This window comes from Chiloscyllium punctatum, chromosome 5, assembly GCF_047496795.1.
Source record: "Chiloscyllium punctatum isolate Juve2018m chromosome 5, sChiPun1.3, whole genome shotgun sequence".
In the NCBI taxonomy this organism is placed as follows: Eukaryota; Metazoa; Chordata; class Chondrichthyes; order Orectolobiformes; family Hemiscylliidae; genus Chiloscyllium; species Chiloscyllium punctatum.
In genome coordinates, this window is record NC_092743.1 from 20,858,632 (window position 1) to 20,884,232 (window position 25,601).

At 41.6% G+C, this 25,601-nt stretch overlaps 1 protein-coding gene across 4 annotated transcripts in view; it reads right to left on the reverse strand.

Moving 5' to 3' along the window:
• The window catches only part of arhgap28 (Rho GTPase activating protein 28), a 165,018-nt gene that overhangs the window by 120,147 nt on the left and 19,270 nt on the right, over positions 1-25,601 (reverse strand). The window contains exons 2-3 of one of the 4 annotated variants that reach the window (XM_072569894.1): positions 13,560-13,633; positions 13,282-13,422 (exon numbers count right to left, since the gene is read on the reverse strand). The exons of the other annotated variants lie outside the window; for them this stretch is intronic. The gene's annotated coding sequence lies outside the window, so the exon portion shown is untranslated. The remainder of the gene's footprint in view (positions 1-13,281; positions 13,423-13,559; positions 13,634-25,601) is intronic. 4 annotated transcript variants of the gene reach the window in all.

The following is a 25,601-nucleotide window of genomic DNA, read 5'->3' on the forward strand; positions in this document are numbered from 1 at the left end:
TCGGGCAAAATCCCTTCATCAGGAATTTAGAAATGACCAAGGCCTGAAGTTGGAACATGTCTTCAGCCCAACTCCACAGCCCTGCTTGGGTTCAAATCTTAACTGGTGGAAAATATTTATATGTTGAACATTACAGACAAAAACCTTCAGGAAATAAATGCTGCCCACGTAGGACTAGTACATACTTATTTACAGCAGGTCCAGGCTAAACAACTCTAAATGGATCAAGACCCATTTGAAATGAAAGTGAGGAGAAGTGACCTTGACAGATGCTGAAATAATCAAGGGTTCATTCAGACCAATCTCTGATCATAAATATAAAACAAGTGAAAGAACAAAGGAGCAAAACAAAGACCGAGAAAAATACACTACTGCAAAGACAAAACAGAACACAAAATTTCCCAGTAACACTCAAATACATAAAAGACTGAAAATTCAGGTAATTCACCTCCTGAGTCCCCAAAGCCTCTCCACCATCTCCAAGGCACAAGTTAGGAGTGTGATGGAATACTCCCTGCTTGCCTGGATGAGTGCAGCTCCAACGACACTCACGGAGCTCAATGCCATTTGGAGCAAAGCAGCAACTTGAGCAGCAACATATCCATAAACATTCATTCCCTCCACCACTGACCATAAATAGCAGTAGACCCTCCGCAAGACACATTGAAGCCACCCACCAAAGCTCATTAGACGGCACGTTCCAAACTCATGACGGTTATCACCTGGAAGATGAAAAGTAGCAGATACATGGGGACACCATCAGCCTCCAAGCCACCTCACAATCCTAACTTGGAAGTATATCGCCATTCCTCCAATGTTGCTGGGTCAATATTTTGGAGCTCTCTCCCGAACTGCAGTGTGGGGAACCTACACCACATGCTCTGTAACAGTTCAAGATGGTAGCTCACTACTTGCTCAAGAGCAATTCGGGACCATCAATAAATGCTGGTCTAGCCAGCGGTGCCACATCCCGTGAGTGAATTTTTAAATGAGTGCGTGGCTGTTATCCCATGAATGAAAAAATAGCTTGTACACTACTGGAGTCAAGCCTTACTGAAGTAATTCTGATGGGCTACAATTATATTAACCTTTACCAGAAGCTATCCAAATAATGCCCAGAAACATTTTTGAGAATTGAGATCCCAAGTGAAATCAAATAAGGGCCATAGCAATAACTCTTTGGAGCTTTGAAGTTGCTGTCACGACACAAAAGTTTCATCAAAAAATAAAGAGGTAATTCCAACCTCCTCTAAATGCCAGTTAACAATGAGCCTTTGTATTTTTACAGTAAATTTTTAGACAAGAATACATGTTACATCCTTACCTCAAGGAAAAAAATCATTTGCGAAAAGCAAATAAGAAAAGAAAAGCTCAATCTGGGTTAATTGAAGCTTCTAAAATTTCCTAAAAAAAGACTTACTTGGTCCACAGAACTTTAACAGCATGCTTTATGCATCTACTTCACAAAACGCTTGGGGATACTAATCCTACACTGATAGCTCTGTAGTGTCACAAGAGAACAAGACAATTTTGCTTCATGACATTTCTCTGAGCCAGCAAAACAAAGAGATATTAAGTTTCCTGTCTTGGGAATTAAATCACATTTGACACAGCTACTATTTAAAGAACAGATAGTTGGAGGACAAATTCTTTAGATCACGTTTGCCGACAGCATGCAGCCATTTATCTTTTCCATTTTTGCAACAAATCAATCCGTCGAAATAGCTGTTTAGCTGAGCACAGCTTCTTCACTTTAAACACAGGAGGATTGTGCTCTGTAGCAAACAAGATTAAAAATTATTACACTGTTCCTTTTCAATTGAAAAGTCATGTTTACGCCCAGTTCATGTTAATTCTAGAGCTGCTCTACGATTTGTACCTCACACAGCATTTGAGACATTCCATTTTCTTCAGATTGTACAAATAATGATGCCACTTTGTAATTAGAGTCTTCTGGGATATTCAGCATTTGTAAATCGATAAATGTGCTGTGGAAACTGAAGCAATGACAAGAACTTTGCAAAAAAAGTGTGCTCTGGAAAGCTTTTGCTTAAAGAGGAGGTCATGCATCATTTTACAAAGGGTGTAAACTACTTAATTCTGTGCATTTGTTTCCTTTCTTAAAAGAACTTTTATTTCTTTAACTTTCCACCAGTTCTTTAAGCTTTGTACAAACTAAATGCTGTAAAACACTCAGGGCAAATCCCTCCCAATCTGATGCTCGGCCACATGTGATCAAAGCGATCTCTACTGAAGAGAGACTTAACTCATTAAACCACTTCACTCATTGAGCTGTACACCCCCTGCAGGACAACCACAACAACTGATGCAAGAAAAGCGCAGCAGGTCAGGCAGCAACCAAGGAACAGGAGAATCGACGTTTCGGGCAGAAGCCCTTCTTCAGGAATCATTCCTGAAGAAGGGCTTATGCCCGAAATGTCGATTCTCCTGCTCCTTGGATGCTGCCTGATCTGCTGCGCTTTTCCAGCAACACATTTTCAGCTCTGATCTCCAGCATCTGCAGTCCTCACTTTCTCCACCACAACTGATGCAGTCAATTACAAGCATCAGCGAGTAGCCTTTGGATCGTGCAGTTTCCCTCAATGCCTGATGATTCCCTCAGAGCTGAAATATGCCAGAAATCCAGACCATAAGACATAGGAGTGGAAGTAAGGCCATTTGGCCCATTGAGTCCACTCCACCATTCAATCATGGCTGATGGGCATTTCAATGCCACTTACCCGCACTCTCCCTGTAGCCCTTAATTCCTTGCAAGATTAAGGATTTATCAATCTCTGCCTTAAAAATATTTAACGTCCCGGCCTCCACTGTGCTCCGTGACAGTGAATTCCACAATCCCACTGCTCTCTGGCTGAAGAAACATCTCCTCATTTCTGTTCGAAATTGACCCCCTCTAATTCTAAGGCTGTGCCCACGGGTCCTGGCATCCCCACCTGACGGAAACAAATTCCCAGCATCCACCTTTTCTAAGCCATGCATTATCTTGTAACTTTCTATTAGATCTCCCCTCAACCTTCTAAACTCTAATGAATACAATCCCAGGATCCACAGCTGTTCATATGTTAGGCCTACCATTCCAGGGACCATCCATGTGAATCTCCACTGGACACGGTCCAGTGCAAGTACATCCTTCCTGGAGGTGTGGGGCCCAAAACTGGACACAGTATTCTAAATGGGGCCTAACCAGAGCTTTATAAAGTCTCAGCAGCACATTGCTGCTTTTCTATGCCATACCTCTACAGATAAATGACAACATTACATTTGCTTTCTTAATCACAGATTCAACTGTAAGTCAACCTTCAGAGAATCCTGGACTAGCACTCACAGCTCCCTTTGTACTTTGGCTTTATGAATTTTCTCACCGTTTCGAAAATAGTCTGTCCCTGTATTTTATTTCAACAATCAGCATTGAAACAAAGACTATAATGCAGCTTTGTTTCATAGAATCATAGAACCCCAACCCCTCAGTGTGGAAGCAGGCCATTCAGCCCATTGAATCCACACCAGTCCTCTGAAGAGCATCCTACCCAGACACACCACTCGCCCCCGCCCCCGTAACCCTGCATTTCCCACTGTTAACCCACCCAGCCTGGACACTGTGGGCAATTTCGCGTTGCCAATTCACCTAACCTGCCCATCTTTGGACCACGGGATGAAATCAGAGCACCCGGAGGAAACTCACGCAGACACGGGAAGGACGTGCAAACACCACACAGACAGTTACCCAAAGCTGGAATCAAACCCAAGTCCCTGGCGCTGAGAGGCGGTCGTGCTAACCAATGAGCCACCCCGGGAGTAGTTTATGACTTTCTAATTCTCCCCATTATACACCCAACTGACGTGAGACAGGAATTAAAATGGAGTCTAGAAAGTCATGTTACTGTCTGAAACTAGTCTCAAAGGTGCTTTTAACAGCCAAAATCCCACATGGCTTTAACATGTCTATTAAAGACAAATCAAAACACACTGAGCTCACAATTTATATCCGAACATCATCAAAATAGCTTCACCAGCGTACCATTAAATGAAAATTGTCCCAACATCCATCTGTCTATATAGTTTCAATATAACGTCAATCCTAAAAATATATATCTATATTAAATTTAAACTTCTGATTGGAATCCACCTGTCCATGTTGAACAGCTGAATTCAATCCCAGAGGAACACCCTCATGGCCACACCTTGCTGTATAAGGAACAGACCAGATTCTTTGGATTCATTTAGAATGGATCCCAATGTAAAAATATGCAATCAGTAATTTATATCACAGTTGGGGCTATGCAGCCTATGTTCTGTATCAGCTCTACAAGATCGATCCAATTAGTTCCATTACTGATGCAATTTGTACTCTTAGCTGTCTAGACATAGCTGTAATTTATAAAACTGCTCTGAAGTTTCACAGGCTAGGGCCTATTTTGCAATTGAGCATTTTGGGTCTAAGCAGACTGCTAATGCTGCCTTGATCCAGATTTTAAAATCACACAACACCAGGTTATAGTCCAACAGGTTTCATTGGAAGCACTAGCTTTCAGAGCATCGCTCCTTCATCAGGTAGTCATGGTTGACCATCCAATTAAAGAGCCCGTTCCCCCACCCCCACATATCCTTTGGTCCCTTTAGCCCCAAATGCTATAGCCAACTCTTTCTTGAAATCATACAATGTTTGGGTCTCTACTGCTTTCTGTAATAGCAAATTCCACAAGCTCACCACATTCTGAGTGATGAAATGTGTCCTTGTCTCAGTAAAGGGTAGATAGCACAGATGAAGACAACAACATAGCTCATCTTTCTAAGTTTCTAATATTTTATCGCTTAGTATAGGTTGTGAAAAGCCATTTAACTGCAAAAGGTGACTATATAGTAGAACTGGTAGACACAGTTGTAAAACAGAAAAATACATTTTTAGAGGAAGTGAAGCAATATGAAACAGTGACTCTAAATCAGGTACAGAAGCAGAGGGACCAGCATTTGGATACGCAGTAATTGCAGGTGTCAGAGGAGGTTGAGAAAGTGGTTACTCAGTCATACAGAAGACTGGGCTCTGTAAATAGAGTGATAGAAAATAAAATCAGGGAACCTACAGTAAACCTTTGGAAAAAAAAAACATCTTTTGCCTCCACTGGGGAATTGTGCCCAATTCTGAGCATTAAACTTTAAAAAAAGGATCACGGTGTAGAATATATTTACAAGAATGGTTCCAGTGAAGAGGAATTTCCTTTATTTGGATTGTTTTAAGAAGCTCTGGCTATTTACCCTCGAGATGAGAAGTTTAAAGACCTTCAGACATAGGAGCAGAAGTAGGTCATTTGGCCCATCAAGTCTACACCAACTTCAGGGAGATTAGAGCTAATCTGAATTCTTAACTCCATTTTCCAGCCTTTCCCTTATAATCCCCAATTCCCTTACTGATTAACTGTCTGCTTATCTTACTTTTATTGATAACATTCCTGTGAAGAGCCTAGAGACAAACACTATACTTTTACTATACTAAAAGGTGCAATCTAAATGCAAGTCTTGCTCTGTTCCTGTTCATGAGCTCAGATTTTCTCTATCCAGGTTGAGAGTAGCTCTGCTCATAAGCCTGGGTCCTGGGAATCTGTGAGGTGGTTAGACAGTCTGTATTTTGCATTCCTTTGACTGGTTTCCTTTAGTTGCTCGTCCATTCTGCAACTAAAACCACATCTGGCAAGGGATATCCATGAGGAAACCAACTGCAGATGTTTGGGAGAAAAAGTTCCAAATGCTCGGCACAGAGCCTACTTAGCAGAGGGAAAAATAAACACAAACTAAGAAAAAGCTGGTTACAGAAATAGAGGTTGCTGGAAAAACTCACCAGGTCTGGCAGCATCTGTGGAAAGAGGGACAGAGTTAACGTTTCGGGTCCAGTGACCAGTCTTCAGAACTGGGAGAAAGACAAGCTAATAACGCAGACCATAAGTCACAACAAACAAAATGTCCCTGAGCTTCCAGTTACCTGCCACTTCAACACACCACTGTGCTCTCTTGCCAATATCTCTGTCTCGGATGTGCTACAGTGCTCCAGCTAAGTTCGGTGCAAGCACCTCATTTTCCACTTGGGGACTCTCAGCCTTTAGGACTCAATATCAAGTTCAATAATTTTAGTACCAGAACACCATCTACTATGTCCTTTACCCATCCCCATACCCCAGGCCCTGTGGGCTATGTTTAGCACAGCCAAGCCTTTTTCACCTACCAATAGTCCCCATTATCAGCTTTCCATTTTCCCTGGCATATTATCATCCATCCCTTTGTCTGCCACTTTCTCTCTCTCTGGGCTCTTTCTGAACTTATCTGCTCATTCCTTCCTCCAACCAACTGTTTTCGGTACCTACATGAGTGCGCGTGCGCGCACACACACACCCTTTTCCGAGCTACTGTCGGTTGAGTTTCTACAGCGATTTGTCTTCGTTTCAGATCCTCAGCATCTGCAGTTCTTTGTTTAAAATTGCTATATTTTGAAACAGTTGTTGCAACTATGTCTTCTGATAGGATCATACATTTCTCCATAAACGAGAACCCAAGCAGACATTTAAGTGAGAATATCCTGAATCCTAAATAAAAATCATTAAAAAACAAAGTTCAGGAAAGATAAAATTTTCCGTATGTACACTTAGAATTGCTCAAGATTCATAGTGGACTTGATTTTTTTTGTTATTTAATCTCAAGATATGGACAACGCTGCCTTTATTTTCTGTCACAGGTTGGGAAGGAAGTAATGGCACTGAGTTTTCTTGCTTGAGGTCCAGCTGAGAACAGATTACTAAACAAACATATAGTGGGAGACTGGAGTTACTTGGAAGGTGGACAGGCAGGGAAGGCAGGTCTTCACTAATGAAGGACATCAGTGGCCCACTCATACTTTTATAGCAATGCAGCAGCTTTCTTTTCTTTGTAAATTATTGGTATTGACCCAGGCCATTTCAGTTATTTAAGCTTTGCTCACCACGTTCATACAAAGCGGAGAGTGAATTAGCCAGTCATCCTTCGCTGCGAAGATCAACGGATTGTCATCTTCATGAAAGAACAAACTGGATGAGTAAGTGGCTCCCAACCTCTTGATACTAAGCAATACAAGGTAACATTAGCCTGAATTCAACCTCAGAATTTAACGATAAACAATCATCAAACCAGATACATCAACGCGTTTTCTCTCTTCACAGATGCTAGCAGACCTGCTGAGTTTCTCCAGCACACTGTGTTCATAACCTCACTATTTACCACATTGGCATTGCAGCCCAATTTTAGAAATCCTGGCTCATGACCACAAAGCCTTCACCACCACCCCACCCCCCCCCCCCACCCCCAATATAAATGCAACTGATATAGGTACGAGAGATCAGTTTGATGATGCCTCCTCAATTTGGTACCACAAAAAGTGCAAGACAACATTCACAGGTCACTTTGTTATTGAGAAAAATGAGGCAGTAACATAGGACCTACACTCTCTCTCCAGGTTTAGTTTTCATAACACTACCGGCTCAGGCCTTGTTGCATTACGATGGAGGCCAATTCTCAGGAGCAATGAAATCCTTAATCTTGTTCAACACTACAGGTTGCCAGACACTACTTAACAGTGGGAGCACTGTATGTTGTCACTAACAGGATGTTAGCAATACAGAACCACAATGAGGAAACAAAGTTCAGTCTCCGACGACCAGAATTTCGAGCAAAAACTCCATTAATTTGAAAGAATACCAAAATCAAACAGCTGACATGGTCACCTCAGTTATCAGGAAATCTGCGTTACCTTTCTCATTGAAGAATTCATTGTCAAGTGAATAGCTTTATTTCAGAACATTGCCAGTGCTCCTGGAACTCATGTGGAGAAAAGGTATGGAATGTTGACATGTGTAATTTTAAGAATAACCAGGAAGCTGTTCAACAAAAGAAGCCCCTTTCTTACTACTAATAATAGTTTTGAGGATATACGGTCAGATTGTTTTCATTAAAAAAGGGAAGCAGGGCCTAGTTCCTTTTCACACAAATATTTAAACTTTAAATCACACAACATTTGTGAATTGCAACTTCCCAAACTGATGGCTTCTAGAGAGATAATGAGCAGCCAGAAATCCATTAGTGCAAGGACTCACATGCCCTGGTTTCACATTAATGCATTTCATCACACTAATAAATTCTCAGAAAGAGATGCAGAAGCTACAGAGCACTTGATGACCTTCAGACTTATAAAATCAATTTAGAAATTGCAAAACAATGTTTGGGGCATTTATTGACATTGAGAGAGAGAAAGAGAGAGAGAGAAAGAGAGAGAGAGAAAGAGAGGGAGAAAGAGAAAGAAATAGAAATAGAAATAGACAGAGAGAAAGAGAGAGAGAGAGAGAGAGAGAGAGAGAGAGAGAGAGAGAGAGAAAGAAAAGAAAAAGAAAGAAAGAAATGAAAAAGAAAGATAGAGAAAGAGAGACTCAACACCCCAGGGGGAGCATTTGAGATGGCATGGTATTCATGGTGACCGCAGCCAATGTAGGAATTGAACTTGCACGGTCACTCAGGCTGCAAACCATCTATTTGGGCAACTCAGTTGTCCAACTCCCTGACCCAGATCTCAAATTCTAAAGAAAAGATTGTCAAAACTAATGGAAACAAGATAATGGAGACACTTGACAGTCCATAAACTCAGGGCTAGAGAGGGTATCTGTAGTAAATAGTTTCCCATTAACTATGGCGAGTCTGCAGAATTCTCTCCCACAGCAAGTGGTTGAGGCTAAGACATTGAATGTCTTCAAGAAGGAGTTAGATAAAGCTCTTACAGCTAAAGGTATGGTGAGAAAGCAGGATCAGTGTACCAAATTGGATGATCAACCATGATCTAACTGAATGGCATAGCAGTTTGAAGGGCTGAATGGACTAGGCCTGCTCCTATTTTCTACAGTTCTATTAAAATTAAAATCCAGTTACACATCATTCTAAGAAAGTGGAACTTTTCAGGGTTTTTAACCGTGGGACTAACTTGGGGATAATCAGGGAGTTATTCTGATTCCCTGTAGCTCTTTGATTTTCACAGTTAAGTGGACATTCACAAATTACAAAAGTTGCCGTCAATTTCACTGAAGTAGCAACAGCAAGTACAGACAGTTTCAGCACTGCTACACCTGCTTAACCCAGTCAAAGTTAGTTTAGGAAATGAATATTGTGAAAGCAGATTACTGCAATACTTTGCAAGCTTTTCTGCATAAGGAAAACCCCCCCAAATTATTCAACTGGATGGGATTCCGCTGATGACAGGAAGTCTCAATTGCCCAAGTGCTGTAATCACAGACTGTTTTACAGTACTGAATGCAGATGACATCAAATATCTCCCATTTTATCCCCCCAAAACACCCGATGCTTGGAATCTGAAACAAAAGAAAAACAAAAACAAAAACAGAAATTGCTAGGAAACTCTCAGCAGGTCTGGCAGCATCCGTGGAGAGAAATCAGAGTTAATCTTTCAGGTGCAGTGGCCTTCCTTCAGAACTGATCGTAGCCAGGACAAGGATGGTTTTTGTACAGAAGATGGTTGGGTGGGGGTGTGTGATAGTAAACAGTAGGTGGAGATAGAGCCCAAAAGACAGAACAACAGTTCCCTCCACTCCCTTGTCAGCGTTTGGCAGGGACTGTTCCCTTCAGGACACCCTGATCCACAGGGCAGCATGGTGGCTCAGTGGCAGCACTGCAGCCTCACAGCACCAGGGACCCAGGTTGAATTCCTGCCTCGGGCGACTTACTGTGTGGACATTCTCCCAGTGTCTGCATGGGTTTCCTCCGGGTGCTCCACTTTTCTCCCACAGTCCAAAGATGTGCGGTCAGGTGGATTGGCTATGTTAACTTGCCCATAGTGTTAGGTGCATTAGTCGGGGTGGGGTTGCTTTTCGGATGGTCAGTGTGGACTTGTTGGGCCAAATGTCCTGGTTCCACACTGTAGGGAATCTAATCTAATCCTCCTTCACTCCCACAGCCCCATGGCACCTTTCCCTGCAGCTGCTGAAGGTGTAACATCTGTCCATTTACTTCCTCCCTCCTCACTACTCAAACTTATCTTCCAGAAGAAACAGTCTTTACCTGCACTTCACACAATTCAGTCTACTGCATTCTCTGCTCACAAAGTGTTCTCCTCTACATTGGGAAAACGAAGTGCAGACTAGGTGACCGCTTCACAGAACAGACCCTGAGCTTCCCGTTGCCTGCCACTTCAACACACGACCCTGTTCCCTGGCCAACATCTCTGTCTCAGGCTTGCTGCAGTGCTCCAGTGAAGCTCAGCGGAAGCTGGAAGAACAGCACCTCATTTTACGCTTGGGGATCCTGCAGCCTTCTAGACTGGATATTGATTTCAACAATTCTAGGGTCGAAATACACCACCCCCCACCCCGCCCAGCCTTCCCCCATTCCCACACACCAGGCCTTGTTATTACATGACTTGCTATCACACACTACGCATTGTGAGCCAATAATAGCCCCCATTATCAGCTATTCATTCCCCCAGACTGGCCTTTCACCACTCCTTTGTCTGTCCAACTGCCTCGCTCTCATCTTGGGCTCTGTTTCCTCCTATCGCCTACACCCCACTTCCCCCATCCATCTTCTGTATAAAAACCATCAATTCTGAAGAAGGGTCATTGGAGCCAAAACGTTAACTCTGATTTCTCTCCACAGACGCTGCCAGACCTGCTGAGCTTTAAGAGCAATTTCTGCTTTTGCTTCATTTTATCGCCTCCAAGTCGGGTGGGAGACAGAGTCTGAGAGAGGCTTCTGACCCCAAACCCCACAAGTTTAAGTGCGCTGCTGTGGAGAGACAGAAATTAGGAGATTTAAGAGTGGGCACCTGCAATGCAACCAAGGCTAGCTCTCCCACGGTTTTAACATTTGCCATTCGTATATAAGCTTTGCAGGGTTTGGAAAACTCAGCAGTGAAAGGGGGGTGGAAAATATTGGCCTCGAGGAGCAGTTTAGTTCCTCCCTTCCTGGGCACACTCTCCACCTATCTCCACGCGGACCACACATTCCCTTCCCCTCTTCAATCACCACCCAATCTAGACCCAAATCCTCTTCCAACTTCTACCCTTGGTCCCCTCTCCTCACAATCTCCATCCTGGGTGCTCTTTTGCTCCAATCGCAGGGTGGACATTCACTATCAAGGCAGGAGTCAGGAGGCAGCCATGATCATGGAGGGCAAAGGTTAAGAATTCTGGTGCAAACAAGAATTATTCAACCTTTACAGTTAGTGGCCCTGCTCGGTTCCACCATGTGGATCTGCACAAACTCCTAACGGTTCTGATGAAAATAGAACCTACTTACAATACAACATCCAGTGTTGTATATCATAAAAGGGTTTCTTGCTGTTGCACATGTGTCATGTCTGGTAAAGTCTTCTTAAAATGCAGTTGGCCACGTCACTTACATTAACCCCAGGTGAAGGAGTCATAATGGACTCTGCTGCATCTAGATATAGACCTTTAGTATTTTGTACAGCATAAAAAGGAGCTATTAGTGAATTAAACTACAGCATTACAGGATATACAACAAAAACAGATTTACAATAACTTATTTGTAAGTCAAAAATCACACTAAAATACATGATACTACTAGGGGAACAGTTTGGGGAATACATTCAAATCTCCAACATGCAAGGCTTCGCCGTACAGTCAGAATTTCCCGATGTGTGATGTAATAGCACCCTCATTGAGAAACTAAAATTCATTAAAAAAGAAGCACATTTTAGTTTTTATTTCACATAGTATTCAAAACATCTGAAGTTAAAATGAAAGCTCTGCTTCCTTCCAAAAATCGCAAATGGAAATTAAAAATGAATCTCATGTGATGAAGGCCATGTGAGAGTTACATCATCTCATTGAAGTGGAAGGAGTCACATTGCCTTACAAAGCAAACTAGACAAATCTATACAATAGGCAAGAGACCAGAGTCTTTGGTCTAACTGCAAACTGAATTGTCCACTGTCAAATCCTCAGCAGGTTTGACAGACTTAGCACCCATTTCTATTCTAATGAACAGTACTCGGAGATATCCATGATGGGGAACCAACAACACTGCATGGAGGAAACCAATCAAAATGATCTCAAGAAAGATAATTTATATGATACTTGTCACATACTCAGGGAATTTCCTAATACTTTCTCTTCATTCATAGGATGCAGGCCTTGCAGGCTGGGCCAGGATTTATTGCCCATCTCAAATTGCCAAAAGGGCAGTTCAGAGTCAACCACATCACTGTGGGTCTGGAGTCACACTGTGAGCCTTGGGATCAGACTGGGTAAGGTCAGCAGATTTCCTTCCCTAAAAAGGACATCAGTGAACCAGATGGGTTTTTACACCAATCACCAGTGGTTACATTGTTAGACTTCAAAGCTAATAAAACGTGTGCCTGTCCTCCCAGCTGATGTGGAGATTCTGTCTCAAACAGCATTTTTTAAAAAATCATTCATGGGATGTGAGCATAACTGGCATTTACTGCTCATCCTTAATTACTCAAACAGCAGTCAAAATCAACCACATTGCAGTGGGTCCGGAGTCACATGTAGGCCAGACCAGGTAAGGATGGCAGTTTCCTTCCCAAAAGGACATTTGTGAACAACGTGGATTTTTCAACAATAGATTCATGGTCACCATTCGTGTCTCACTTCCAGATTTTTATTGAATTCAAATTTCACTATTTGCCATGGTAAGATTCGAACCCAACTCCCCAGAACATTATCTGGGTCTCTGGATTAGCAGTCTATGGATAGTACTATTAGGTCATTGCCTCCCATACTGGACTTGACATCAGGCTTATATGTAGTCCAAGGTTTGGAGCATCGGAGACTGAGGGGTGATCAGATAAACAGACAAGGTTTTTTCCCTGGGGTCGGGGAGTCCAGAACTAAAGGACATAGGTTTAGGGTGAGAGGGGAAACATTTAAAAGGGACCTCAAGGGCAACTTTTACCCGCAGAGGGTGATGCATGGATGGAATGAGCTGCCAGAGGTGGTGGTGGAGGCTGGTACAATTACAACATTCAAAAGGCATCTGGATGGGTATATGAATAGGAAATGTGTAGAGGAATATGGGCCAAGTGCTAGAAAATAGGACTAGATTAGTTTAAGATATCTGATCAGCATGGATGAGTTGGACTGAAGGGTCTGTTTCTGTGCTGTACATCTGTATGACTCTGCCTCATACACAAGGATGTTTGTATTAGCACAGATATCACAAAGACATTCATCCTTGGGTACGTGAAGGGGTACTCACAGATTGATTACAAAGTAGGATCAACTTCAGCTTTAGGGTAAGAGGTGGCTCCTTCATGGAGGAATGGACCAGAACTTGCTCTGTTCTAGGTTGCTAAAGGACCCAAGTCTTCTTGGCTGAGACCAATTCTTTGGCGTGCTTCTGTGAGGAACATAATGAACAGCTCAAATTGTGACAGTAGCTAGCCAAGTCAGACCACGTCCACATACTGAATAAAGGCAAAAAACTGCAGATGCCGGAAATCTGAAATAAACACAGAAAATGCTGGAGAAACTCACTCATTCTGGCGGTGTCTGTGGAGAGAAATACCATGAATGTTTTGAGTCTGGTATGACTTCTTCAGAAGGATTACCTACAACGAGGTCAAAAAGGTACATGCTTGAGAAAAATATTTCAATCAAGAAACTGATTTTTATCACAACTACTACTGCACCTACCACGCCTGGCACAAATACAGACCTTGCTGCATTTTTCAGAATGATCTTGATTTCTCCTTTGTATCAATTATCACTGTACAATCCACCAGCAAGCATTAATGAGTAAAATTATGGATATTTTTCATAAAATGTAAGTTGGAATTAAAATTATAAACTCAATTCAAACAAGATCCCTTCTGCACAAATTTTATTCATCCTTACCCAAACTCAATACTGCTGCCTGTGGGGACCTAATTTGTCACACTGACATGAGGTTGTTAAGACAAGGTAAGGTTCTGTAAAGATTTATTGATCCGATGCTTGAAATCATCACTTTCCTTAAATCAAGTAATGAAGTGTGCAGTAAGCTGTCACACAATACACAATTGTTCAACTTTGGGTCAAATCTCAAAAGGTTAGTACTCATGGGTTTTGTGGGTGATGCCTAGAACTCTTGATAAATTTCTGCAGCGCATCTCGTTGATTGTTCACACTGCTGTTACTGTGCATCAATCAACGCAGCTGCTTTGTCCTGGATAGTAACAAGTCTGAGTGTTATTGGAGCTGCATTCATCCAGACAAGAGGGATTTTTCCATCACACCCCTGACTTGCAGCTTGCAGATGGTGGACAGGCTTTAGGGTGTCAGGGGGTGAATTACTCACTGCAGTATTCCTAGCCTCTGACCTTCTTTTGTAGCCACAGTCTTTGTGTGACCAGTCCAATGTGTTTCTAGTCAACGGTAACCCCAGAATGTTGATGGTTGAGGATTCAGTGATGGCAACAGCATTTAATGTCAAAGGGCAATGGTTAGATTCTCTCTTGTTGGAGAATAGTCGTTGTCTGGCATTTGGGCAAAACAAATTTAACATGTCACTTGTCAGCTCAAGCCTGGATAATTGCCCAGATCTTGTTGCATTTGGACATGGATTGCTTCAGTATCTGAGGAGTTAGAAATGAATGTTATGCAATTATCAATGAATATCCCCACTTTCAACCTTAATATGGAAAGAGGTTTATCCTTAATATGAATGGTCGTACCTAAGAAACTAACTGCTGAGACGTCCTGGAATGTCCGTCAGTAACCATAACCATCTTCCTCTGTGCTGGGTATATCTCAAACTAGTGCAACATCTCACCCCTACCCTGCTCTCTAGAACTCAATTCTTTTGTCCATATTTGAAGCAGGGCTGTAATGAGGTCAGGAGCAGAGTGGCCCATCACTGAGCATGTGCTGCTTGATCTCACTGCTGATGACATCCTCCATCATTTTAGCAATGATCGAGAGTAGATGATGGGGTTGTCATTGGCTGGGTGGGATTTGTGCTGCTCTGTGTATATAGAACATACCTAGACAAGTCTTTGCATTGTAGAGTAAATGCCAGTGTTGTAGCTGTACTGAAACTGCTTGGTTGGGGGTGCAGCAGGTTCTGTACTATTGCTGGAAGGTCATAATCTTTGCCTTATCACATGCCTTTAGCCATATCACATGCAGTGAAGTAAATTGGCTGAAGACTGGGGTCTATGATGCTGGAGACCTCTGGAGGAGACCTAGATGGATCATGTACTCGACACTTCTGGCTGAAGATTGTTGCTAATGCTTCAACCTTATCTTGTACACTGATGTGCAGTGCTCCCCTGTCATTGAGGATGGGGATATTTGTGGAGCCCCCTCCTCCAGTGAGTTGTTTAATTATCCTTCACCATTCCTGAAAGGGCTGTAGAACTTAGATCTGATCCAGTAGCTATGAAATTTCTTAGCTCTGTCTATTATTGGCTGATTGGCACGCAACTCCGACTATACACCCAGCTGTGTACCATGGTGCCACCACCTCTGCTGGCCTTGTTCTGTCAGTGGAACATGATATATCTAGGGCTGGGGATGGTGGTGTCTGGGACATTGTCTGCTAGGTATGATTCTGAGAGTATGATACCGTCAGGCTATTGCATAACAAGTCTGTGAGACCGTTTTCCTAATCTAGGCACTAGACCCTAGATGTAGATGAGAAGGATTACGTAGGGTCAACAGGACTGTTTGCTATTGTCATTTCTGGTGCCTAGGCCATGTTGTACGTCTGGGGCCAATCCTTTTTTGCAAGTTTGTGATAGCTTGATACAACTGAGCAGTTTGCTCTATGATTTCAAAAGAGCCAACCACATTGCAATAGATCTGGAGTCACATAGATCAGACTAGATATGGATGGCAGGTTTCCTTCCCAAATTGCACCAATCAACAATGGAATTGGTTACATAACTGTGTCCAAACTATTTAAAACAAATTCTAACCTCTGCCCCTAGATTACTACCCAGTTCTCTGGATTACTAGTCCAAGAACAATACCACTGTGCCATTGCCTCCTGATTAAGATCACTCAGAAAACAGGAGATGGGATGTGGTAATTTGAATAGCATCTAAGGCTGGGAATGCAGTTGCCGATGTACAGCATTTGAAGATGCGCTCACTGCCCCTAACCACTCATAAGAGCTCCTTGATCTTCTTGCAGCACCATATCCAGCTTTGAGGCTTCCCTTCAGCCATTGACTTTCAAGACTACTTTTCCCATCATTGTTTTACTGTAAGTCTAAAGTCACAGTCCATATCTCCCTGCCCCAGCTATATAGGACAACTCCTCTCTTTTCTATATCCAACACTCAGACCTCCAGCACAGTGCTTAAAAGCCCAGGAGGCCAACCTCTTCCATCTTGTGCCACTTCACTGTTTGCCAGGTGAGTCAAATTCACTTCTTACCCATCTCCCTGCACTGGCTTCAGCCACAATGCACTTTTCACAGAAGAGGTGCAGACTGTGTGGTGCTGGAACTTTAATGAATCTTGGGTCCTAATGATACACAGCTACTGCTGGTTGAACAGGAAGCTTTCTAAATAAGCAGGCAGCATAAACCTGGCTTGGTGCCAGTGTTTCAATCAATAGACAAGGGTTAATCACACTGTGCACCTCACGGTGCCTGTGCAATTTAATTCTCTCCAAATCTATCAGACAATAACATGTAAAATCCCATTTAAATTCCTCTTTGATTGATTAAATCTGGACATATAATACATATTAAAGCCCTTTACTGTAAACCTTGAACTTCCAGTTGAGAATGTTTGACAAATGCTCTAAAATGTATATTCCCATTCTAAAAACAAATGAAAAAACTTCAAAGAAACTCTAAGAGTGAAGTATTTTGAGTGATTAACAACTGTAGCCAGATTTAAAGCAAATCATTGGGTTGAAAGAATAATGTTTAGCTCCATCACTGACAGCTAATGCTGAGACTAGGAGTTTCCATTTCAGATCTCCATTGGTTTCATTGCATTCTATCGGTTTGATTGTACTGGAATTAACTTGAGCTCAGGACTCTTGACCAGAAAAAGGATTTCTGGCCTGGCATTATACTCCAGAAGGTTATCCAATGATTTTTAATGGGAGTAGTAGTAATCGATCCGACAGGCCATGAGTGAAGAGAGAAATAATACAGAAAATGGGCCATGGATATCAATTGTGTTTACATAGTAGTACTTTTCTCTCCAACACATCTGACCTCCACTGAAGACTCCAGAATGTAACTCCTAAACAGGCCCCTTCTTTATTAACTGGACTCCGTCGATCCCAAATGGTTACCCAACTCCAAGCTCTCCCTTGCGTGGAATCCAACTTTTTTGTTGCCTCTGGCTTCAACCCTTGCCCTGCTCAAAACTGCTCTTCATAAATTCCAACCCATCCAGAACTCTCATGTCTCATCCTATCCCATATAAAATCCCTCTTCCCCTCGTATCTGGCTGTTTGTATTCCTTGTTCTGTTCTATTATCCTAATGCGCTTTTTACAATATGATCTGCCTGTATTGCATGCTAAACACAACTTTTCAGTGTACCTAGGTACATGTGACAATAATAGATCAATTCAAATCTAAACCAATACTGAGCTGCAGTGGATCTCTGCTGCACTGTATAGAATAAAAGATCTCTTCAAATAAAGTTTTCTTTTTGCCTTCCTACCTCAGCAACTTCTCTAGCTCACTTTCTTGTAACCTCAAACTATTGGATAGCCCTATCCTATCAAGGGCATTAATAGGAGTCGCCAGAATTTAAACTCATCCTAATCTTCCTAGTCTTTGCCATCAAATACTCCTTGCAATTTAATTTTTTTAAATCAGCCTCTCTAACAATTCCAAATGTGAAACTTAACCAAAGCTCTGAGGGTTGTTTTGCTACACTTATAAAGGCACAAGAATTCTAACTTGTTTTTGTTATTTTCTCTCTTTGTTCAGGATGGTATTAAAGATTAAATGACACCACAAAAGAAAGGAACTCACTCCGTACACTTGCCATCTAATTAAACCCTGTCTTCTCAAACACAACAAAAAAAATTACATTAATCTAATCCTTTATCACTTCAATGATAATTTTGGGATGTGTATATGTTGTCTATCACTAGTGTCACTGGAGACAACTGTAAATTCTGACTCGATGAGTGTGGCAGGTTTCCTCCCCTGAAGGTTTTTATTTGTTTTGAATACCCAACTAGTGTTACTGAACAGTAGTTTACAAGTTTGTTTGCTGGTGCCAGCTAACAAATTAATAAATGCCTTTGAATTTAATTTTACAACTTGCAATGGGTGAAATTTGAATTCACCACCTCAGCATCATTAGTACAATACCTTAACCCAAATACCCAATTCTGTTTGCTGAAATTAATTGTGCTTCACTTGTAAAAAGAAACCTTAGATTTATAAAACAATTAATGTGGGAAAAATAGCCCAAAATACTTCACAGATACATGAGGAAAAAAGTCATTAGGTTAAAGATCATTTACAGTAAGTGGTCAAGGGAACGGTGGAAATGATATAAGCAGGGAGACGCAGATATAAAGGAATTAAGGTTGGGAATTCAAAGGGATGGAATCTGGACAGATGAAGGAATACCACTAATGGTGTGGTGAAGAGAAAGAGGTACACAGGGGACAGGGTCAGAGTATGTAATGGGAACAAGTGCAATATAAAGCTAAAGGTTTCAGAGATAAGAGGAAGATCACATCATCGAAAAATTTAAACACATACAGAACACTAAAAACTTGAAGCGCTGGGGCATGATGAACTAATCTACAGCAGCAAGATTTGATGGACAAGACTAACTGAGTACAAGATGGGAAACACACAACGGAATTTTGGATCAGCTGAAGATTATACAGAGTGAATCAGCAGGGGCTGGCCAAAAGAAAGTTGTTCACATTTCATGAAGACGACTATTCCAACAACATTCATTTATTGGATTATTACATGAAACCTTTGATTCATGTCAAGTTACTTCTAAAAATTATGGAACCAGAGATTTGTTCCCCTCACATCAGTGACAGAGGTACAAATGACAAACAAATCTCACTCAAACCTCTCTGTCAATGATAAACAATGAGAAAACACGTCTAAGTTTAGAAGAATTAATATCACTAAATGAGAAATCAATCAATATCTTTTGAGAAACAGAAGTGATGGTTTTGCAAATGTTAACAAATCTGTTTAGCTCATGAGGGATGGAATTGAATAAAATGGCAACAGACAATGCTACGGCATGGAAGTTAGTTAATTCCCAATTACCAGTCTACGGTGATATTTGTCCTGCATGCAAGCTGTCGCAACCCTACGTGTCCATATCATTGTGCCTCCATTTTTTTCGATTGGGACAGAGACTTTGGGTTGGGCACAGAGTGGAGTAGGTGGGGGTCAAAATGTCAACTATCATGGATTGCGGAAGAATAGGGTCAACAGGCTGAATGTTTCACAAGATTGAAGTACAGATCGAAGGAACTGCAAACTGCAATAATTTCTGTGCTACAACATGATATTATAATCACTGCTTAATCTTACTTCAATAATTCACTGTCTACAATTTCATATTGCACAGCACACAATAGATTAGAATGCCTCATCATATTCATGCAACTGGCTCAGCATAATCCTGATGGAATAGAAAACAGGACTTTCAATTCACCCTTATTCAGGAATAATCATCTGCTATTATTTTTAAATACTTTTGTTACTTAGCATTGGAGGGAAGAAATAAAGGATGATGACAGCCCAAAGTATCAAGTCAAAAACAGTTCCCCGTGTGGATGGTTCCTCTTGCTTCTTAAGGGTTTGACCCTGTTTACGCACTTCAGCTTTTTCAGAGTTGTGAATGTAACATTACAGATCACAGTGCAAATACGATCTTTGCAGTAAAGTATTAAGAGCAAGTGTTAAGATTCAAAGTTGTTCAGGGGCACATGGGGGAAGTGAAAAAATCCTGAATGGCACAATGTGACAATCTAAATGACTATTAACGATGACAATGCCTACCAAGATGGCACGTGGTGTTTGCATCTCTTTTAATGGAAAGGAGTAGCATTTACACAGAAATGATCTCAAGAATATTGAAAAGCTGCGTAATTTTCTGTCCTGTCAGGTTACTGTCTTAATTAATGTACCATGAGATTCTGTATTGATTAAGACAAGGTGCTCCCACAGTGATATCTAAATTCTAAGTATGGATCTTGAATCATAGCAGTGCTACTTTACGACAGAATTAAAACATTTGGAAGAAAGGACGAAACAATATCCATAAATGTTTGTACAAGGAAGGAGCAGAAATAGGCCATTCAGCCCATCAAGTCTGCTCCATTATTCAATTCGATTATGGCTGACCTGATATCCTCAACTCCTTTTTCTGCCTATCCCCTGTAGTCCTTGATTCCTTTACTAATTAAAAATCTATCCATTGCAGGCTTGTAAATACTTATCAAACCAGTCTCGACAGCCTCTGCTGTTAAGGATTCCAGAGATTTACTACCCTCTGAGAAAATAAATTCCTCATCTCTGCTTTAACCAATGACCTTTTACACTCAGTCAGGTCCTTGACCCTTCCACAAGGAGAAATAACCTTTCCACCTCTACCCTATCAAACCTCCTAAGAATCTTGTATGTTTCAATAAGGTCTTCTCTCAATCTTCTCAACTCCATCGAGTGTAAGTTCAACCTACTCAACCTCTCCACCAGACCTGGGATCAACCTGGTGAAACTTCTCTGGGCTGCCTCCAATGCCAGAGCATCTTTCCTTAGATAAGCGAACCAAAGCTATTCATAATATTCTATGACATGGAGGTGCCGGTGTTGGACTGAGGCGGACAAAGTTAAAAATCACACAACACCAGGTTATACTCCAACAGGTTTATTTGGAAGCACTAGCTTTCAGAGCGCTACTCCAAAGCCACCTGATGAAGGAGTGGTGCTCTGAAAGCTAGTGCTTCCAAATAAACGTGTTGGACTATAACCTGGTGTGGTGTGATTTTTATCATAATATTCTAGGCTTCAACGTAACAGTAGACCCGAAAGTGTGTCGATTAAGTAATTCAGATACTGATCTCAAGCACAATTTTTCAAATTTTTTTTGGTATTAAAAATTGTGATCATATAAAAGTCAATTGGAAAAAAACACATTCCACAATCCAGATCCCAAATTCCAGGGCACTCAACCATTTCCTTTTACTCCCATTGTTCAAAATATCTGATGACCCCAGCACTGTATTATTTATAATTACCTCAGAGATTCCATGTATTGCAAAGCTAAGTGCACCGCCAAATTTTGGTCAGGGACACAGGAATGATTGATTAGTCTAATCGCCCTGATGTTAAGTGTTTGTTATCAGTTTTATTTACAGATGATGAATAACTGATTAAGCACTAGTATGTAATCTTCTGAAATTCTCATCCAAAGTAAAATATTTCTGCCAGATTAGCTACAGATTTATTAGGATTCAATCCTATAATTATCTATACTACTGATCATTTAAAGTAATTGTATTTGCAATTAAAACATTCAATTATCCAAAGCTTTGGATTAAGGAACACTGAACTTTTAAATCACTGCATGAAGATCAATTCTCTTAAATTCTCCCAGTATCCTTACTGCCAAATCAAGATCACTCAGCCACATTAACAGATCGTTATCACATCGCTGTTCCTAGGAGTTTCCTGTGCACAAATGTACTTCATTGGCTGAGAAATGTTTGGGAGATTTTGAAAGTAATTACATAAATGAAAATATTTACTTTTACATGTTATGTACCATTGTAGTTGAGAATCCAAATATGCTGCACTTTAAAATGAGATTTCTCAGAAATCGAACTAACCACATAAACACAGTAGCTACTAGAGTAGCTCAAATGATGGGAATCCTGTAGCAAGTAACTCACTTCCTGACTCGGCACAGCCTGCCCACCATTTACCTTTGATAGATGGAGTTTAAAAATAGGGAGGTTATGCTGCAGTTGTACTGTCTCGGGTGCTGGTGAGGCCACACCAGGATACTTTGTGGGGCTTTCATCTCCTTACTTGAGAAAAGATATACTGGCACTGGAGAGGGTGCAGAGGAGGTTCACTAGGCTGATTCTGGAGTTGAGAGGGTTGGTTTAAGAGGAGATATTGAGTAAACTGGGACTATAGTCAATGGAATTTAGTAGAGGGGGGCGGGAGGAATATTAAAGAAACATAAAATTATGGAGGGAATGGATAAGATAGAAGCAGGGAGATTCCTTCCTTTGGCAGGTGAAACTAGAACTGGGGTGCATAGCCTCAATCTAAAGGAGCTGATTTAGGACTGATTTGAGGAGGAACTTCTTCACCAAAGGGTTGCACATCTGTAGAATTCCCTGCCCAGTGAAGCAGATGAGGCTACCCACTAAATGTTGTTAAGGCAAAGATAGACAGATTTTAAACAGTAAAGGAATTAAGGGTTATGGTGAGTGGGTGGGTAGGTGGAGCTGAGTCGATGAAAGAATCAGCCATGACTTTGTTGAATGGTGGAGCCAAATGGTCTTCTCCTGCTACAATGGTCTTATTTGCAAGGCACAAGTGAGGAGTGAGATGGAATATTCCTCACTTGCCTGGATGAGTGCAGCTCCAACAACACAAGAATCCGGACAACATCTCGATCACAGCAGCCCGCTTGGTACACATCACATCCACATCCATTGATTGGCCCCAAACCAGCACTGGCCCTACAAGATGCACTGCAGAAATTCACTAAGGAACCTTAGCGGGCACCTTTCAAACCCAAAACTAATATTATCTAGAAGGACAAGGGCAGCAGAAACATGAGAGCACTACCACTTGCAAGTTCCCCTTCAAGGCCTCACCATCCCGAATTGGAAATACATCACCATTCTTCAGTGTCCCTGGGTCAAAACCTTGGAACTCCCTCCATACCAATATATGAGGGTTCCTACACCAAATGGATTGCAGTGGTTCAAAAAGGCAGTTCACCACCACCCTGATAAGGGTAACGAAGGATAAGCGATAAATGTTGGCCCAACCAGTGATGCCCATGTCGCACGAATGAATAAAGAAAATGCACAACCCATAACTCCTTTATAGCCTTGAAATGTTTTTAGCCTTCATCACAGATTTCTTGTCAACTTGCATGAATGCCTGTCATCTTTCAGCGCCTCATCCAAATGGACACGTTTTAGTATCATTTCCAGATTATATCAAAACAGTTTTATTGGGATGACTGCGAGTCTCACTGAGATTAATTAATATTGTCCTTACTTATTGTTTTATCAGATGTGCTTTCTTTAATGAAAGTCACTTGATGGAGATCAGCAATGGGAAACTTGTTTTTTTTATATTTCCCCCTTTCGTAGAGGGCACTGAGATCGATTGCAGCTCCTGTCACCATTCAGCTTAGATCAGCTGACAAACCACGGTAGCAATCAAACCTGGGTCTCTGTTTGGCTCAGTTTTACATGTTCAGTACCATGTACACTGTCTGAATGAGCCCATTGTCAGAGCAGCAAGTTCAATCCTTGTCACAAACAAGAATGAAAAGAAAACTTCAAAGATGCATTTGGCATTTTGTTACTTGAAACACTCACCATTTACTTGCAGATACACTAATGGCTAAGCCAGCTTTTCACGCAAGGGGAATCTGTTGATATGCTGAGAAGGACAGTAGCCGCAGCCAGAAGTGTGTCGAGAGAATGGTGCTGCAAGAGCATAGCAGGTCAGGCAGCACCTGAGGAGCAGGACAGTCAAATTTCAGGGAAAATCCCTTCATCAGGAATGTGCAGACAGATGTGCACACACCATTACAAACTGTGTCCCTTTGAAATTAAAGAAAGCAGAACCTTAGGGAAATGCTAGAGGATTATAGCTGTTGGACTGGAAATGAGCTCTTAGCACAGGTTGCTCGAGGTCCTCTGGGAAATAAGGACCAATCATTACAGTCTCAGTTGACTGATTGAAGTCTTCATTCTATATGAACATATTTAGTATTTTTTAAAAAGTTAGATGAAAGCTCCTTGCTTCTTTACTGACCTAGTACGGCATGCATATTTCATGGTTATACCTAAAACCTGTAAAAGTCTGGGTATTTGAAGCCTTCACTATAGAAGATTAATAGAAGCCGATTTGCATAGTTAAACTGCAGCAGCCTGACTTGCTGTAAAGCTCAATCGTGCCTTACGTGTATTAAGAGCTTCTTACATAACCACTTGGCTGAAAGATCAAAAAATAAACACCGGTAAGGATCAACTTCGAACCAGCAAGCTTGGCAGAAAGTTGTGACAAGGATGCGGGAGGTTCAAGTGCAGCTTCTGAAATGAAGGCTCAAATACTAAAGTAAAATGGGTTAATGACCCTAACTAATTAGTATACTCTTCTATTTCTATCGTTTGTGTAATAATCTGAATTCCATTTCAAACATAACCCAAATAAAACAATACGTGCAGCAGAAACACAATTTAGGCATCCTCCAGAAACAAACAGATCTTGTCAAGCAGATCTTCCCCTTTGTATTTTTCCAACCAAAATAGCTAATGAGGTTCTGAGTCACAAAATCAATTCTGTAAAACAAGAATAAATAACTTAGCCTACAGCAATGGTAGGAATTTTTTTTTCTAGAAAATGCATCTTACAACACAAATGAAGCATTATCATCAATTGTCTTCGGGTTTCATTGTAAAGACAGAACTCAAAAAGCAGGCAGACAACTGTTGGCCCAAAGAAAAAACTGGCGTCTTTCAAAACAATATACAATTTGAAAACTGCCATAAATCTGTCAAGTTATTGATTCACAGGACAGGAATAAATTGATTTTTTTTAAGCACTTTATTAGTGACTTGAGAAATTCCAAAATACACTGCTCTCAAAACAGCAAAGAATCATTGGATTGCTACAGTGTGGAAGCAGGTATTCAGCCCATTGGGTCCATACTGACCCTCCGAAGAGCATCCCACCCATCCCTATAACTCTGCATTTCCCATGGCTAATCCACCTTGCCTGTACATATCTGGATACTATGGCTAATTTAGCATGGCCAATCCACCTAACCCGCACGTCTTTGGACTGCGGGAGGAAACTGGAGCACCCAGTGTAAATCCATAGAGACACGGGGAGAATGTGCAAACTCTACACAGACAGTTGCCAGAGGGTGGAATCAAACCTGGGTCCTTGGCATTGTGAGGCAGCAATGCTAATTACTGAGCCACTGCGTCACATAGAGGGAGTGCAGTGGAATATCAAAAAGTGTCCTCAATTCACCTACAGCTATACCCACTACTCCAGGAGCTGCACTGAAGTTTTGGAATTTATGCAGTGCAGCATGAGAGACTGAACATATCTAGCTGTAAGCATTTGCAAGTTGAGCAACTTTGGGTCCTCGGTTGAAGATTTGAAGAGTTGAAGCTGGAGTCAGAGTTGCAGACAGTAATCACGCCAGGGAATGGGGGAAAGCCACCTGGGCACTCTGCTCCAGGAGACACGGTTCTTAAATGAGGTCATTGAAACTTAGTCTGTGATTTGGGCTGCATGGTGGCACAGTGGTTAGCACTGCTGCCTCACAGCGCCAGAGACCCAGGTTCAATTCCCGCCT